This window comes from Ictidomys tridecemlineatus, chromosome 4, assembly GCF_052094955.1.
Source record: "Ictidomys tridecemlineatus isolate mIctTri1 chromosome 4, mIctTri1.hap1, whole genome shotgun sequence".
Lineage (NCBI taxonomy): Eukaryota > Metazoa > Chordata > Mammalia > Rodentia > Sciuridae > Ictidomys > Ictidomys tridecemlineatus.
Window position 1 is genome coordinate 36,674,338 of NC_135480.1, and position 20,076 is coordinate 36,694,413.

A 20,076-nucleotide genomic window follows, 5' to 3' on the forward strand; every position below is an offset into this window, starting at 1 on the left:
CTTTTGTTTCAATTTCGTTGATTTCTGCTCTGATTTTAATTATTTCTTGCCTTCTGCTACATTTGCTGTTGTTTTGCTCTTCCTTTTCTAGGGCTTTGAGATGGAGTGTGAGCTCATTTATTTGTTGGTTTTTCCTTTTTTTGAGGTATGACCTCCAGGCGATGAATTTCCCTCTTAAAACTGCTTTCATTGTGTCCCATAGATTCCGATATGTTGTGTCTGTGTTTTCATTTATCTTTAAGAATTTTTTGATTTCCTTCTTTATGTCTTCTGTAACCCATTGATCATTCAGTAACATATTGTTCATTTTCCATGTGATGTAGGATTTTTCCTTCCTTCTTTTATCATTGATTTCCATTTTCATTGCATTATGATCAGATAAAATGCATGGTATTATCTCCACCCCTGTATATTTACTGAGGGATGCCCTATGACATAATATATGGTCTATTTTTGAGAAGGATCCATGTGCTGTTGAAAAAAAAGTATAGCCACTTGATGTTGGATGATATATTCTATATATGTCAGTTAAGTCTAGGTTGTTGATTGTGATATTGAGTTCTATAGTTTCTTTATTCAACTTTTGTTTGGAAGATCTGTCCAATGGTGAGAGAGGTGTGTTGAAATCACCCATAATTATTGTATTGTGGTCTATTTGATTCTTGAACTTGATGAGAATTTCTTTCATGAACGTCACAGCCCCATTATTTGGTGCATAAATATTGATGATTGTTATGTCTTGTTGGTGAATGGTTCCTTTTAACAGTATATAATGACCTTCCTTATCCCTTTTGATTAATTTAGTCTTGAAGTCGATTTTATTCGATATGAGGATGGCCACACCTGCCTGCTTGCGAGGTCCGTGTGCGTGGTATATTTTTTCCCAACCTTTCACCTTCAGCCTGTGTATGTCTTTTCCAATCAGATGTGTCTCCTGGAGGCAGCATATTGTTGGGTTTGTTTTTTTAATCCATGTTACCAGCCTATGTCGCTTTATTGGAGAGTTTAAGCCATTAACGTTTAGAGTTACTATTGATGTATGGTTTGTACTTCCAGCCATGTTTGATTATTTATCTTCTTTTAGTTTGTTTCTCCTAGCTTAGCTTTCCCCCCGCCCTCTGGCTTTATAGAGGCACTTCCCACTGATGGTTTTGGTTATTGTTTTTCATTTCTTCCTCATGTAATGTTTTGCTCAAGACGCTTTGCAATGCTGGTTTTCTGGCTACGAATTCTTTTAGTTTTTGTTTATCCTGAAAGATTTTTATTTCGTTGTCGTACCTGAAGCTTAATTTTGCTGGATACAAAATTCTTGGTTGGCAACCATTGTCTTTCAGTGTTTGAAATACGTTGTTCCAGGATCTTCTCGCTTTTAGCGTCTGTGATGAAAAATCCGTTGTTAACCTTATTGGTTTACCCCTAAATGTAATCTGCCTCTTTTCTCTTGTAGCTTTTAATATTTTCTCTTTGTTCTGTATGTTGGATATCTTCATAACAATGTGTCTTGGCGTTGGTCTACTGTGATTTTGTGTGCTCGGTGTCCTGTATGCATCTACAATTTGTATATCTGTTTCCTTTTTTATTTCTGGAAAGTTTTCTGTAATTATTTCATTCAGCAGGTTACTCATTCCCTTGGTATTAATCTCTGTGCCTTCTTCTATCCCGATGACTCGTAAATTTGGTTTTTTTATATTATCCCAAATCTCTTGGATGTTTTTCTCGTGATTTTTTACCAGCCTATCTGAGTTGGCTAGACTCCTTTCAAGATGATATATTTTGTCTTCATTATCTGATGTTCTGGCTTCTACTTGTTCCACTCTGTTGGTGATACTCTCGATTGAGTTTTTAATTTGGTTTACCGTTTCCTTCATTTCCAGAATTATATTTTGATTTTTTTTAATAATCTCTATTTCCTGATAAAGATGCTTAACTTCTTCTTTTATCTGTTTCTGTAATTCACTTTCAATGTGACCTTTAAGATTCTTTTCTATCTGTCTAAGGTGTTCCTTGAGTTCTTTATATGGCCATTTTTCTGATGACTCTAAGTCCTCCTGAATATTTAGGCTGTCCTTCATTGTTTGTACTCCTTTTCTTCCTTGCTTTTTTATGCTCATGTTACTTCTTGTTCTGTTTGACTGCTGAGTTACTGTTTATTCTTATAAATTTATTGGATGAATCCGCTGATGATTACGTATTCAGCTTCTCTGCCAGTAGCGAAGTGAAAGAGGCAGCAGATGGGCGCAGAGCACCCGAGGCTCTGAGCAGAAAAGCGTCTCTCTTTCAATCTCTTTGTTTTTTCTGCTGCTTGGCAAGGTGGTCCACTACAGATTAATGGTGAAAGGAGCTCTAACATGCTGCTTAAAATCTCGATTAAAGCCGCTGCTCAGAGCCCCACGCTCAGCACTTCAGCAACCCCTGTACGCAGCAGCCATCTTCCCCCCCCTAAATTTCGTTTCTTGTATTCTTGATAACTGTCATTCTGACTGGAATGAGATGAAATCTCGATGTAGTTTTGATTTGCATTTCTCTAACTGCTAGAAATGTTGAACATTTCTTTATATATTTGTTGACCATTCATATTTCCTCTTCTGTGAAGTGCCTGTTCAGTTCCTTTGCCCATTTATTGATTGGGTTATTTGTTTTATTTTTGTTTGTTTGTTTGTTAAGTTTTTTGAGTTCTTTATTTATCCTGAAGATTAGTGCTCTAAAGTGTGTGTGGTAAAGATTTTTCTCTCATTCTGTAGGCTCCTCTTTATGTTCTTGATTGTTTCCTTTGCTGAGAAGAAGCTTTTTAATTTGAGTCCATCCCATTTATTGATTTTTTGGGAGGGGTGGGGGTTGGGGTTACTGGGGATTGAACTCAGGAGTACTCAACCACTGAGCCACATCCCCAGCCCTATTTTGTATTTTGTTTAGAGACAGTGTCTCACTGAGTTGCTTAGCACTTCGCTTTTGCTGAGACTGGCGTTGAACTTGCAATCCCCTGTCTTAGCCTCCCAAACTGCTGGGATTACAGGCATGCACCATCACACCCGGATTATTTATTGACTGTTGATTTTACTTCTTGCACTTTAAGAGTCTGGTTAAAAAAGTAAGTTCCTAAGCCAATATGGTAGAGATTTTTTCCTACTTTTTCTTCTGTTAGGTGCAGGGTCTCTGTTTTAGTGCATAAGTATTTGATCCACTTTGAGTTTATTTTCTTGCAGGGTGAGAGAGAGGCTTAAATTTATTTTGCTAAATATGGATTTCCATTTTCCAAGTACCATTTGTTGATTAGGCTATTTTTTTCTGCAATGTTTGTTTTTGGCACCTTTCTCTAATTAAGATAACCATATTTATATGGGTTTGTCTCTGTGTCTTCTATTCTGTACCATTTGTCTTCTTATCTATTTTGGTATGAATACCATGCCATTTTTGTTACTGTTGCTCTGTAGTAGAGTTTAAGGTCTGGTATTGTGATGCCCCCTGCTTCACTCTTCTTGCTAAGAATTGATTTGGCTATTCTGGGTCTCTTATTTTTCTAAATGAATTTCATGATTGCTTTTTCTAGTTCTTTGAAGAATATCATTGGAATTTTAATAGGATTTGGATTTAAATTGTATAACAGTTTTGGTAGTATGGCCATTTTGATAAGAGCATGAGAAACCTTTCCATCTTATAAGATATTCTTCAATTTCTTTGTTTTATGATCTGTAGTTTTTATTGTAGAAGCATTTTACCTCCTTCATTAGGATGATTCCCATTTTTTTTTTGGCTATTATGAATGGGGTAGTTTTCCTAATTTCTCTTTCAGAGGATTCATCACTGATGTGCAGAAACTGCATTTGATTTATGGGTATTGATTTTATACCCTGCTACTTTGATGAATTCATTTATTAATTCTAAAAGTTCTTTGGTGGAATTTTTTTGGATCCTCTAAGTATAGAACCATGTCATTGGCAAATAGTAATAGTTTTGAGTTTTTCTTTTCTTATTCACATGACTTACCCTTCTTTCACCCATCTGATTGTTCTGGCTAGAGTTTCAAGGGATGTATTGAATAGAAGTGGTGAAAGAGGGCATCCCTGTCTTGTTCCAGTTTTTAAAGGGAATTATTTCAATTTTTCTCCATTTAGAATGATGTTGGCCTGGGGCTTAGCATAGATAGATTTTATAATGTTCCTACTATCCCTAGATTTTCTAGTGTTTTGAACATGAAGAGGTGCAGAATTTTGCCAAATGCTTTTTCTGCATCTATTGAGATGATCATATGATTCTTTTTTTAAAAAAAAATTGATGTGAATTACATTTATTGATTTTCATATGTTGAACCAACATTGTATCCCTGCAATGAAACCTACTTATTTGTGGTGCACTATCTTTTTAATATGTTTTGTATGTGATTTGCCAAAATTTTATTGAGAAATTTTATTTCTAGGTTCATCAGGGATATTGATCAAAAGTTTTCTTTGTTTGGTTTTAGTATCAGGGTAAAACTAGCTTTATAGAATGAGTTTGGAAGAGTTCCTTCCTTTTCTATTTCATGGAATAATTTGAGGAGTATTGGTGTTAATTCTTCTTTGAAAGTCTTGTAGAACTCAGCTGTAAATCTGTCTGGCCCTGGGCTTTTCTTGATTGGTATGCTTTTGATGGCATTTCCTATTTCCTTGCTTAAAACTGATCTGTTTAAATTGTGTATGTACTCTCAATTCAGTTTGGGTAGTTCATATATCTCTAGAAATTTGTTGATGTCTTTGAGATTTTCTGTTTTATTGGAGCTTAAATTTTCAAAATAGTTTCTAATTATCTTCTGTATTTCAGTAGTGTACATCATGATATTTCCCTTTTCATCACAAATTTTAATAATTTAGGTTTTCTGTATCTTTCTCTTTGTTATTGTAGCTAAGGGTTTATCAATTTTATTTATTTTTTCAAAGAACCAACTTTTTGTTTTGTCAATTTTTTTGAATTGTTTCTTTTGTTTTGATTTCATTGATTTCAGCTCTGAATTTAATGATTTCCTATCTTCTGCTTTTGGTGTTGATTTGATCTTCTATTTATAGGGATTTGAGATGTAATATTAGGTTATTTATTTGTTGACTTTTCATTCTTTTAACAAATGAGTTCAATACAGCAAACTTTCCTCTTAGCACTGCCTTCATAGTGTCCCAGAGATTTTGATATGTGGTATTGGTGTTCTCATTTATCTCTATTTTTTTGTTTTTTTCCTTACCTAATTTCTTCTGCCATCTCTTCATCATTAAATAGTATATTATTTAGTCTCCAGGTGTTGGAGTAGTTTCTATTTTTCATTTTATCATTAATTTCTAGTTACATTGTATTATGATCTAATAGAATACAGGGTAGTATATCTATTTTTCTGTATTTTCTGAAAGTTGCTTTGTGGCATAACATATGGTCTATTTTAGAGAAGGATCCATGTGCTGCTGAGAAGAAGGTGTAGTTCCTCAATGATGGATGAAATACTCTACATGTCCATTAAATCTAAGTTATTGATTGCATTATTTAGTTTTACAGTTTCTTTGTTTAGTCTTTGTTTGGAAGATCTATCCAGTGGTGAGAGAGGTGTATAAAAGTCACCTAGTATTATTGTGTTGTGATCTATCTGATTCTTGAATTTGAGAAGGTTTTGGTTGATGTACATAGATGCTCCATTTTGGGATGCTTATATATTTACAATTGTTATGTCTTGTTGATGTATGATTTCCTTAAGCAGTGTGCAATGTCTTTATCCCTTCTGACTAACTTTGGCTTGAAGTCTACTTTATCTGATATAAAGATGGAAATCCCTGCTTGTTTACACAGTCTATATGTGAGTGATATGTTTTTTACTAATCCTTCACTTTCAGTCTGTGGATATCTTTTTCTAGATGAGTCTCTTGAAGACAGTATATATATATATATATATATATATATATATATATATATATATATATATATATAATATATATTAATAATCCAACCTATCAGGCTATGTCTTTTGACTGATGAGTTTAGGTTATTAACATTCAGGGTTATTATTGAGACATGATTTGTATTCCCAGCCATTTTGGTTTATTTTTTATTTTTAACTTGACTTGGTTTCTCCTTTTATTGGCTTTATCTTGAGTATAATTCTTCCCTTTGCTGGTTTTCATTGTACTTTTTCATTTCCTTTATATGTGATATTTTGCTCAGATTGTTATGTAGTGCAGTCTTTTTAGTTGTGAATCTTTTAACGTTTCTTTATCATGGAAAGTTTTTATTTCATCTTCAGAGCTAAAGCTTAGTTTTGCTAAAAAGAAAATTCTTGGTTGGCATTCATTGTCTTTCAAAGCTTGACATATGTTATTCTAGGACCTTATGGCATTCAGGGTCTGAGTTGAGAAATCAGCTGAAATTCAAATTGGTTTCCCCCACATGCAATTTGATTTTTTTTTCTCATAGCCTTTAAAATTCTATACTTATTCTGTATGTCAGTCATTCTCATTATAATGAGGCTTGGTGTGGGTCTGCTGTAATTTTGTATATTTGGAGTCCTATAAGCCTCTTGTAGTTGATTTTCCATTTCATTCTTTAGATCTGGGAAATTTTCTGATATTATATTATTGAAAAAATTGTGCATTCATTTGATTTATATCTATATGCCTTCATCTTTTCTGATAAATCTTAAATTTGGTCCTTTTCATGTTATCCCATATTTCCTGGAAGTTCTGTTCTGTTCAGGATTTCTTAACATCTTCTCTGTAAGATCAACTTTATTTTCAAGAGTATATATTTTGTCTTCATTGCCTGAGGTTCTGTCTTCCAAGTGGTCTAGTCTGTTGGTGATGCTGTCCATTGGATTTTTAATTTAGTTTATTGTTTCCTTCATTTTGAGGATTTCTGCTTGGTTCCTTTTTATAATCTCTGTCTCTTTATTAAAGTGATCTTTCACTTCCTGAATTTTCTTTCCAATACCATCCTTTATTTCAGAGATCAGTCTAGTAAGTATGTACATTCTGAACTCCTTCTCTGACATTTCTTTTACTGTGTTGTCTGTCAATTTTATTGTTGGAACATCTTGGTTTGTTTGAGGTGCTGTTTTCTTTTTTATTTTTTTAGTGTCATTTGTGTGTCTTCTCATCTAGTGGTATGGATCTGAGGCAGTAATTTTACTCTATAGTCTAATAGTGTCCCTGAAGTCTTCCAGTACCTCATCTTTAAGGGAACACCAATATTAATAGCACCCAATGCAAATAATATGCAACCTTAAACCAATTAGCGCCTATTAAGATTTCTACAGTTTTGTCGCAGTAAGGAGAAATGATGTTTTCAATTACTGTCTACAATATTAATAGTAAGTTTGATAGTTTACTATATCAAATGATGGACAAAAGAGATTAAACGTAATATAGGATGTGATGTTTATGAGAGGGAAGAGAAGAGAGAGGTAAAAATTTGTAGTAAGAGTGAATGAGGAATCAATAAAGGTTGGCTGTTAGCATGTGAGAAGTAAGAAAGAGAATCTAGGGAGACAGATAAGTGAGATATATATATATATATATAATATATAGAATATATATATACTCTATATATTTTTTTAAAAGTAAAAATATAAGAATATAAAATATACAACCAAACTGTAATATACTGGCTAGTGTCCCAAGATGGCAGTGGCCTTGTGTAACCAAACTTGGCAAAGGACTTCCAGGTAGCAACGGGAAGTGGACACTTGGTGGGCGGTCTGTGAATGCGCTGCAGGCCAAGGTTGGGTGCTCGGTGGGTGGGCGTCAGATGGTGGGCAATGGGTAGGCTAAATGTGGACAATGGCCAGGCAAAAAGCAGGCAAACAGGCAACTGGTGGGCAGTTGGCAGTGGTCAGTAAGTGATCTGCATGGGAAAAGGTTGGTGATTACAGCAGACAAACAGAGGACAAAGAGCAGGGGATCAGTGGGCTGTGAGGGCTGTCTTTCAGAGAAATAGTATTTCCTCTGCTTGAATCCAGAGTCATGGAGGAAGAAGGAATTCAGTCTCCTTCTAGTTCACCATCTTGGATCTCTCTCTTGGATGTGTTTAAATAAGGAATTGTCGAAATCTTACTTGTCAAGAATCAGAATCTAATCTTGTGATCTCAATTTTCTAAATGGTGGTAAAATATTCCCATTTTATAGTTGCTATGGATCTGAGAAATGTCTGTTCAGTTCATCTGAATTAAGTTCAACTCACGGTTTCTGAATATCTAACAAACAATAGTTCATTTATTGAGCACTTTTACGTATAAGGCAGTAGTAGTTGAGGAGGTGATGAAAATTCATTTTTGCTGCTTTCAATGTACTTGGGGAGACAAAAAGTTTTCTTGGTACTAAGCAGAAAACAATTAAATAATTGATTTAGTGGGATGATTTTAGGGGTTCACAGAATCAAAAGGCATTATAGAGAACAGGTTTAGGAATGAGAGGAACCAAGAATGAATGAATGAATGAATGAATCTATCTATCTGTATCTTCTAGCTATCTCAATCTCTCTCTGTGTCTGTGCCTTTGCATCTGTGTCTGTCTGTCTGTCTGTCTGTCTGTCTGTCTCTCTCTCTCTCTCTCTCTCTCACACACACACACACACACACACATCAATTCAGAGGACAAAATGTGAGAAGCTGGAGCTATTCAGCAAATAACTCTAGGAGAAATGAGTCTCAAAGACTGTGATATATAGTCACGTGCCTGCCCCAACAGAACCAGAATCCATTATTCTAGATTTTCATCACTGGAAATGGAAATTTATAATTCAGAAATTATCCTTCAAACACAATTGGAAAAGGTAATTTTCCACAAGGCCATAGATATACTACTGGGAAAATAATGCCCAGCACTGCTTAATGCAGGCAAGGTGAACACTATCATACTGCAGAGGTGAAAGAGAATGTGGACCAAGAAGGATTAGGAGGTAAGTTAAAAGGTTATTATATTGGTGACAGATGGGGCAACAGTAAAATCGCCATAAATACGAGAAGAAAAGACATATGATAGCCACATAAAAGTTAAACTATAAAATGAATACTTAGATTTGATAGTTCAGAATTAGGCAAAGTTACATGAAAGATACAGGACTGGAACATGATTGAAAGCATTACCTTATCTAAAGAAAAAATGTCAGTCAGAAGGGATGGTGACCAGAAGAAACAGAGTGATATAAGCCAGAGAAGATAGGGCCCTGATTAGATATGTAAACAACCATTTTTCCTAAGCAGATGCATCCTTATCATGGAAGCAGAAACAATGATATCAATAAACATTCCAATCACTAGAGTTAATTATGAGGGATCCAATTCTTTTCTTATCAGGCTTCTGATAAGGTGACTTTCACATAGCTCTCATGGAGGGAGATAAGGTGCAACAGAAATAGATATTTTTTATATATTTAAAAACATATATCCTGCTTTATAGACTCATATTAGCATGAGTTATCATGCTGAATAAAATCTACTTTGTAAAATTGGCTGAGGGTCAGAGCCTACATTTTTTTTTTTTTAGTTTATCAAAGTAAATTGTAAAGTGAGAGACCTCTTAGAAATGAACTGGCTAATATTTACTGGCAACAAATCTACTTTGCTGCCTGTTTTGTCTCAAATGGCTTTATTAGGTAACTCTTGAAAGAATAGTCTCAGAGAAGGGATGGTTGGAAGGAAATGGATGGCAGAGGCTTAATGCATCAAAGTGCCAGAACATTCCTTCATACTTGTGTTGTTATCTTATAGTTCTCTGAGCACTTCTACGTATATCATCTCACGTGATCACTTGGTGACGGAACCAAGGATTACAGAACTCTATTAACAAGTAGGGATGCTGGCATTTAGAGATTATGTGAGTTACAGATGAGAAGTGCAGAGATAGAACTCTTTCTCCTACCAGGTTGGTCTTTTCTCATTGGTCTGCTCTTTCTATTCTTCCTTAAGAACAGTGCTGATCTTCATGGGATTCTAAAAGACAAGTGAGGTGCTGTTCTTGCCTTCAATAGCAGGGAATGCTACAAAATTGCACAACTAGCCGTTTGTCTTATATTGAAGCTTTCAAAGGGATCAGCTCAGCCATTCATAATAAAATGCTGTAAGAAAGAATGGGCAAAAGGTATCTCACTTTATAATTTACTTTGATGAACTCAATAAAATGTAGGCTCTGACCCTCATCCACCTTTCAAATCTAGGATATATTGGGCATCCACTTTCTGTTGGCTGCCATGCCCAGGGTATGGAGAACTTGAAGTTATTGGATGAATGTTGTGTTAAACACAGTAGCTAAGTTGTTATTTGTGTTATTTTACAAAATCTTCTCAAGCACTTTATAAGGAAACTATGTCAAATCAAAATCTTTTGAGAGCAGTCTCAGCTCATTTATAACTTACTTCCGAGGTATATCTTTTCCTGGATAAATTATAAATTCTATGTCCAAATTGTTCCCTGCTAAAATGTCAGACTGACTATAGAAAGTACTCCACAAAAATTTCTTAAATTGGTTAGGAAATGCCTGTTGTTTAAATATAAGTAGTTGACTATTGTCCCCAATGTCTGAAGTGTTGGGTCAAAGATTGAAACAGAAGTCCAAATTAATCAGGTCTGAGTTTATCTTTTGACTTGAGTTTTCTTTTTCTGTCTACATACTAAGTTATCTTGTTATTTTTTAAAAAAAATTATCTCAGAGTTTTATGACCATGGATGTCCATTCCTTTTATGCCACTGTTTATCTTTGTACTAAAACAAATAAAGCTAAGTTTTAAAGATCAAAACAATAATTTAGGGGAAAATTTAAAAACAGAACTCAAAATATAAATATATATGTGTGTGTCTATATGTATGTTTGTGTATGTTGGAATATATATATTGGATAACATTAAATTTTATACATTGGGTGTCCCTTAAAAGCTCATGTGTGAAACAGTGCAAGATTTAGAGGAGAAATGATTGGGTTATGAGTTTCTTAACCCAATTAGTGAACTCATCCCCGGATAGGGATTAACTGAGTGGAACTGAAAGCAGGTAGGTATGGATAGAGGAGGTAGGCCCCTGGGCGGTGTGACTTTGGAGTATATATTTTATACCTTGCAAGTGGAGTCTCTCTTTATCTGCAGTCTGATCATCATGTGAGCCACTTCCTTCTACCACATTCTTCCATCATGATGTTCAACCTCATCTGAAGCCCTGAGGAATGGAGCCTGCTGTCTAAGGACTGAGACCTCTGAACTCATGAGCCTCCAAATAAACTTTTCTTCCACTAAACTTGTTCTTATGGGATCTTTTAGTCGTAGCAGCAAAAAGCTGGCTAAAACAGATATACACACACGTGTTTGTAAATATTTGTGGAAATATATAAAAGTATCAGGAAGACATAAAATTGTTTAGTACTACCAAATCCCCCCACATATGTATTAGACACGTATACTACACACAGCTGTCACAGTTTGGATGTAGAATGCCCCCCAAAAGCTCATTGTTGAAAGCATGGTCCACAGTGCAGCAAGATCAGATATAGGACATTCAGGAAATGATTGGATGGCAAGGACAAACAGGGGATTCATTTGAAAGATTAATAATGTGAATGGGCTGCTAGGTGGTAGCTGTAAGCAGGTGGTGTGTGACTGAAAGAATTAGGTCTCTGGGGGAATACCCTTGGGGGATGTATCTGGCTCAGGCTCCCTTCCTCTCTCTCTGCTTCCTGGTTGCCTTGAGCTAAGAAACTTCCTTGCACCATACCCTTCTGCTATTGTAATTCTCTTGGAGCCAGTAGACCATGGGCTATAACTATGAACGCATAAGCAAAAATAAATATTCCTTCCTCTAGGTTTTCCTAGTCAGATATTTTGGTCACAGCAACAAAAAGCTGACAAATACAACCATCATTGAAATTAATATCACTTCTATTATTTCTTGTTTTCATTTTATTTGTTTCTCTTTCTGATTTTCATTCTCTTATCTTCATGGTTTGGCTTCAAATGAAGGGGTCTTGGCTGCTGGTTCAGTCACTCAGTTACAACCTCAGTACAATGTGTCTGGCTCTTGGGTTGCTCTGCGTCAGATCTCTTCTACTTTCCTCTTTCCCAACAAGAAAACATTTCCTAGGGAGATAAGACATAGATCTTTCCCTGTTTCTCTCTCACGAGCTCCTAAGAGCTATTTCTATATGTTAAGAAATTTCCAATGGAGAATCTGATTAGAAAATAACAAAATACTCTTAGAATTTCCTCTCACATTTAAAAAGAGGCTTTTTATTGTATTTCTCTAATTACTAGAGACGTTGAACATTTTTTTTCATATATTTGTTGATTGAATGTATATCTTCTTCTGAGAAGTATCTGTGCAGATCTTTAGCCAATTTATTGATTGGGTTGTTTTTGGTATTGAGTTTTTTGAGTTCTTTATATATCCTGGAGATTAGTACTCCCCAAATGTAGGCTCTCTGTTCATCTCATTGATTGTTTCTTTTTCTAAAAAGCTTTTTAGTTTGAGTCCATCACATTTATTCATTCTTGATTTTATTTCTTGTGCTTTAGGAGTCTTATTAAGGAAGTCAGAGCCTAATTCAACATGATTAAGATTTGGGCCTACTTTTTCCTCTATTAAATACAGGGTCTCTGGACTAATTCCTAGGTCCTTGATCCACTTTGAGTTTTGTGCATGGTGAGAGATAGAGCTTTATTTTTGTTTTGCTGCATATGGATTTCCAGTTCATCCAGCACCATTTGTGGAAGAGGCTATCCTCTCTCCAATATATGTTTTTGGCGCCTTTGTCTAATATGAGATAACTGTGTGTTTGCCTCTGTGTCTTCTATTCTGTACCATTGTTCTACATGTGTATTTTGTTATTATACCATGTCATTTTTAATACTATAGCTTTGTTTAAGGTCTGGTACTGTGATGCCTCCTGCTTAATTCTTCTTGCTAAGAATTGCTTTGGCTATTCTCGGGATTTCTTATTTTTCCAAATGAATTTCATGATTGCTTTTTCTATTTCTATAAGGAATGATGTTGGGATTTTAATTGGAATCACATTGAATCTGTATAGCCCTTTGAGTAGTATGACCATTTTGACACACCAGTCAGAAATGGTAGTAATCAAGAATACAAAAATAAATGTTGGCAAGGATGTGAAGGAAAAGGTACACTCATACATTGCTGGTGGGACTGCAAATTAGCACAACCAATATGGAAACCAGTATGGAGATTCCTTAGAAAACTTGGAATGAAACCACCATTTGACCCAGCTGTCCCACTCCTCATCCCCAAAGGACTTAAAATCAGCATAGTATAGTAACACAGCCACATCAATATTCATAGCAGCTCAATTCACAATAGCTAAACTGTGGAAGTAACTTAGATGCCCTTCAATAGGTGAATGGATAAAGAAACTGTGGTATATTTACACAACGGTGTATTGAAAGCATTGAAAGAAAACAAAATAAAAGGTCAATGGATGGAGTTAGAGAATATCATGCTAAGCAAAGAAAGCCAATCTCAAAAAACCAAAGGCTAAATATTCTCTCTGATAAGTGAATGCTGATCCATAGTGGGGAGGAGGGAGGCATGGGGAAAATGGAGCAACTTTGATTGGGTAAAGGGGAGGGAGGGTAGAGAGGGTGCACAGGGGCAAGTGGAATGAGATGGATACCATGGTGAAATGAGATGGATATCATTCCCTAGGTACATGTCTGACTGCACATATGGTGTGATGCTACATTGTGTACAACCATAGAAATGTAAAGTTGTGCTGCAATTGCATACAATAAATCAAAATGAATTCTGCTGTGATACATATCTAATTAAAATAAATTAGTTAAAAAATAAAAGAGGCTTTTTTTTTTCAGATTTAGAAGGAAGAGTTTTCCCCTTCTATGTGTCCTTAGCAGAGGCAGACAGTAGACTTTGTGTATTCTCTTCTTGAGAAGTTTTGTAATATGTTCTTATAACCCTTGTCTAATTAATTAGTTAAATAGGTAATTAGTCGATGGATCCTTGGCAGATGGTTCTAAAACCATTTTGAAACTAAAAAAAAAAAAAAAAAAAAAAAACAACAAAACATACTCTGCCTTCCCAGAAAGTTTAAAGTGATATTGTTACTTACAAGACAAGTAGTCAACTGAACAGTAACTAGAGTTTCCTAACATTCATCCTATACACAGCAGATGCATATTTCATTAAAACAAGCCTTCCTTTCCCTCCCTTCCCTCACCAAGGGAGTTTATAATAATCCTCTTATTATAAACTATTACAATAACATCTATTTTCCCTTTCCACATCTGCTATAATTGCACCTAATCATCTCTTCTCTTACTCTGCAGATATTTATGTGTATAGTATTAACATCTGCTTTGTATCAGGCATTGTTCTAGGCACCAAGGTTATGGCAGGAAACAGTATAAGTAAGGTCTCATCTCTCACAAAGATTTTCTCCCACCTAGAAACATGAACAACAGATACATAAAAACAGTGATTTTAGATAGTGATAAAAGCCATAAAGAAAATAAAACAGAGTAATGGCCTAAGTGGTAGAGCACTTGGAGTCTCAGTACCACACATAAATAAATGAATAAAATAAAGGTCTATCAACCACTAAAAAAGTATTTAAAAAAACAGGGTAATGTAATAGAAAGGGAAATGTGTTGGAGGTCTGTTTCGTCCAAATGAACCTCACATTCTGTGGATTAGAAAAATGACGATTTTATGTTTCTGACCGTTCTTTGGTTTGACTTGAATCACCTGGGTGATTTTTCTGCTCCGCATTGTGAAGACTGAGGTCAGTAGTAAAGCAGCAGTTTGGGAGCTTGGATGGCTTTGTCAGGTCCAACAAGACCTCTGCCTTTCCTGGATCTCGGCATGTGGGCTCTTCACTCAGTAGTCTAGTCCAACATTTCAACAAACTTCACACTTTGGTGACAAGCATGGACAGAGCAAAAGTGGCCTGTCAGGCCTTTTAAAGTTCAGGTTCATAGCTAACACGATGTCACCCCTACGACATTCTATTGGTCAAAGCAAGTCACAGGCTATCTGGATTCAAAGAAGTAGACGCCAGCTTTTCATGGATGAAGCAACAAACCATTGTGGCTGTCCTGAATACATTAGAGATTATTATTCATGTAGATGGTTATTTTCTTAATGATCCCTTTCCTACTCTTTAAGCTCAAGGAGAGCAAGGATAATATCTATTATTTCCTATTTCCAGAACAGTGTCTAGCACTGGTGACAAAACTTAATGACACTGTCAATAAATGTCAGGAAGGATGAAGAAAGCAAATACTTGGTTCACACAGTGTCTCCTCATCTAATGACCATGGAAGACAGTGCTAGTTGATCATAGAGTTCTTTCTCACTGAGCCCTGATAAGACTCCCAGATTCTGCTTGACACAGTGATCCAAAGAGTCTTTGCTAATGTTTTCATGTACGATATTACCAGGAAGAGTATTTCAAGAGAAGGCAGATGAGCTGGGCTTAGAAAGATGTGCAGTATTTGTAAGTTAGAAAAAAAGTGCTGAGGTTTTCACTGGCCTGTATCATTCCTTCAGATAAATTAGAATAAGGTGTGTCCTTTGGCAGACAAATTTAAAACAAAAACACAATGCTACCATTCTGGGTGGATTCATTCTCTTGGGTGTATCTGGTTTTGTAAGCAGGTAGCAATTTGTGTGTGAGGAGAAAGGAGAGAGTTCCTCCAGACCTAGATAGCCCTGGTCTAGAAAACATATCCTTGCCCAATGCTCTGATGGATTAAACAAATTCCCAGACACATGAGGCAACTTCAAAAGTGTGTTTGAATATGAACCATCACAATGAAATGACTTATGCTTGTGTTCTTCAATTGAACTTTAGAGCTCTTTTTTTTTTTTTTTTTTTTTTGGTAAGCAATGGTCTTTCAGATTGAAGATGGGTACCTCTGATTCTTTATTTTAGGATGAGTTGAACCTACCCTGTGATCAGCTGGGTTTACAATGATGACTGGTAAGCATCAACAATGATTATGTTTCCTCCACTTCAAAACAACCAAGTAGGGAATGAAAGTGCCAGTCAACTAGATGTTTTGTCTACATCAGGCAGAACTATTAGTTAGACTAAATTGACTCTCTCTATCCCCTTTAATTGTCTTGCAAAAATTTAGAGGAAGCCCCAATCAATGGAAGGATCAGAAATCACGATTTTTGTTTGTTCATGCCAATGAGATAAAATTAACCTTTTGATAGATTCTTTCACTTCTCAAGCAGATGTTGGGGCATTGTATCTACAATATGATGATATAAAAGATGTACTAGGCATGAGGATGCCTAGAACTCTCTATGTTCCAATATATTAGACAAAGCTTTGTAAAATACAAATCATCCCCAAATTCTATTTTCTTCATACCTCAAACCCTATAGTGCAATCCTGTAATCCTATAATGCATTATCTTTCAGAAGAAATCTTAGCTTAATATTCAAGATCCTTTTATTATCATCTCCCTCTTGTCCCACCAATCCCTTATGTCCTGTGTATTCTAGACCAGTGATTCTCAGCTTTGGCACTATTGATATTTTTGGCTAGATAATTCCTCATTATAGGAGAACATTGCATGATGCTTAGCAACAGTCTGGTTGCTATGCCTTCCTTTTGAGTTATACTCCAACCTTAATGCATGTGGTCCTTCCTCTTTGATAAGTTTTTTCTGAGAAGTGGTGGATAATATATTGGTATAGTATTTTTCCTTCCCACCAAGAACCAGAAGGGACATAGGAATAAGAATAAGGAGGGGGGAAAGAGTATGGACTCAGTATCAATGATTTGATCACAATATGTTAATAGGACAAAGGCTTCTTGTTTTACACCTAAGGAGATAGTTCTAAGGTACATACTAGCAACAGAACAAATTGGATTCTTTGTTTTAGTTCTCTTCAAAATCTTATAAGGACCATTATCTGTTTGTTTGTTTTTTTATAGTGGAGAAAACTGAGGCCTAAGTAATTTCAGTCTCTTTTCCACAGTCTATATAATAAAGAGAGGAGCCTGAATTCTAGGCAAGGCAGACTATATCCAAAGCCCCACTTCAAGCTATATTTAAGTTCATAATGATTTAGGAGATGTTATCCTTGAGGCAGTTTACTTGGTTTCATCTTCCTGTTATTGAAAGATGGATCACCTGGGAGAAAAATCCAATTGAATTTCCATCTTCCCTGTGTCTTTCCATTCCAGGGTTCTCACTTGCCTTTAATGACTTTCTCAGGCCTTTCTCTCGAGAGTAAGACCTTCCAGGACTGAGCTCAGCCCAAACAAGAAGGTTTTGGGAATGAGTTAGGAAAGTTTGTTCCGCTATTTTTGTAGAGGAAGGAGAAAGAATATAAAGTACCTTTTCTCCCATTCCCAAAATAACTTAGTATTTGAGCTTTCAAATTTGCATGTGGTTGGATCTTTATGAGAATGTCCAGAGTAGTAGGAAAGGACATGCATTCAAGACTTTTCCTTCCACTCCTGTACTGAACAGAATGCCATATAGGAAGCACACTGCTTTCTGGGTGGTTGGTAAACTTGGGACAGAAAGAGCTGAGGTGAACTTTGTATAAAATTCATCAACCACGATAGCCCTAAGTTCTCATTTGCATCTTTTACTTGCCTTCCTCCTATGCCCATCTCCCCAGCAAGGTCTTCTCCAGGTTTGCTGCTTATTCTACAAAATATCTCAGTGCTGAGTTTTGACAAAGTACCCAACTAGGGGTTCATTCATTCCTCTATTCAAATATATATATGTTGAATGCCTACAAAGGGTTAAACATGGCATTTAGCATTTTACATGTATTAGTACATTTATTTACCCCCAAAACCTTAGGAGGTTGGTATCATCTTTATCAATTTATGTAAAAGGAACCCAAAATATGGTCAGATTAAATAAACATTCCTTGGGCATGGGTGTGAGTGCAGAACTGAAATTCCACCCAGGGGTTTATCTGTCGGCAAAGGCTATGCTTTTAACTACAACAAATCCTTTCTTCCTGGCAAAAGCTTACAGATCTGGGTTATTGTTTATGTTATGTGAAGAAAAGTTGGAGGAACTAGGGATATTGAGCTACTGGATACTTGATTAACTTAGTCTGGAAAAGGGAGGGGTAGAGGCTGTGAGTCCATGAATGATGAAAGATAGTTGAAGAATGATTTCATCTCAAAATATGAAAACACTAACAACATCAGCAAAATTAAAGAAATTGAAGAGGACACAAGCAAATGGAAAGATACCCTGTGTTTGTGAATGGGAAGATTTATTATGTCTATACTACCCCCCAAAATTCATAGATTGAGTGCAATCCCTATAATAAAACATCAGTGACATTCTTTACAGAACTTGGAAACAATTCCTAAAATTTGTATGGAACCACAGCAAAACCTGAAACTTCAAAGCCATCTTGAGCAAAAAGAACAATGCAGGAGGCAGCATATTACCCAACTTCAAAATGTATTAAAAAGCTTAGTAATGTCAGCAGCATATTATTGGCATAAGAACAGACACTTAGAGCACTTAGGACAGAAAGCCTAGACATAAACCTACACATCAATAGTCAAATCGTTTTAGAAAAAGTTGCAGAAATCCTACCTGCTGGAGGTAGGATGGACTTTTCAACAAATGGTGCTGTGAATATTGGATATCCACATGCAGAAAGAAGGATGAAACTAGACCCCCATCTGTCAAAAGGTACAAAAGTCAACTTAAAATGAATTAAAGACTTAAACTTAAAGACTGGAAACTATGAAACTTCTAAAGAAAACAGGAGAAATGCTTTTGGACATTGGAATGGTTGTTTTGGGGCCTAGCTCAGTTGATAGAGTGCTTGCCTCGCATGTACAAGTTGATAGAGGAGTGGTGGTTACTGGACTCTAGGGAGAATTGTGGGGAAGGAGGTTGGGGAAAAGTTGATCAATGGGTACCAAGTTAGAGTTATACAGGAGTAAGTAGTTCTGGTGTGCTAATGCAGAGTAAGGCAATTGAAGAGAACAATAATGTACTATGAGTCTCAAAAAGGTATAAGAGAGGATTTTGAATTTTTTCACCATAAAGAAATGACAAATGGGGCTGGGGATGTGGCTCAAGCGGTAACACACTCGCCTGGCATGCGTGCGGCCTGAGTTCAATCCTCAGCACCACATAAAAACAAAGATGTTGTGTCAGCCGAAAACTAAAAAAATAAATAAATAAATAGTAAAAAAAAGAAATGACAAATGTTGGAGGAGATAAATATATTAAACTTATTTAAATATTATATAACATATATATGTATCAAAACATTTCAACGTATTTAAATATTATATAATACATGTATGTATTAAAACATTTCACAATACCCATAAATATGAAAAGTTTTTGTATTTTTGTCAGTTATAAATTTGTAATAAAAATTTAAACAATTTCTTATAATTTGAACTTTCCAACACATGAATGCAGTCTCTGAGAAGAAAAGGAGTGCTTCATAAATTGGAGAATTCATGTCCATGTGTTTGTGAATGGGAAGATTAATTATGTCCATACTATTATTGTTCTTGTGTAATCACATGAAAGGACAGTTGTGTTACAGGAAGGATCAGAAGGAACAAGGTCCACCTGGTCCTCTGTCTGGGTTTGTTGATTCTGTGACACATCTTCCCTGCCCCCGCTCCCTCTCCTGTGATATTAGGGATCAAATCCAGGTACACTCTACCACTGAGCTTCATCCCAGAAGATGCCCTTTTAACATTTTATTTTGAGACAGAGTCTGGCTACTTGACTCAGACTGGCCTCAAACTTGCAATACTCCTGTCTCAGCTCCCCAAGATGTTTAGATTATAAGTATGTACCACTGTACCTGGCCTACTCCCTTTTTTCTCCATATTTGTTATTGGTGTATTATAGTAGTACGTAATGGTGGAATTTGTTGTTATGTATACTGTATTTGTACATGCACTCAATAAAACAGTATAGTTTGGTCAATATCATTTGGCCTATTCTTTGTAGTAGCGATTTGTAAGAACTGGCATAAGTTTTTCTACCACTTTAGGCCTCAGCTTCTCCATTTGTTAAGGTAATTTCTAACTCTGATGTTCTCAGGTTAGGTAGCTAGCAGGACCAAAACTGTAGCTAGGTATGTAA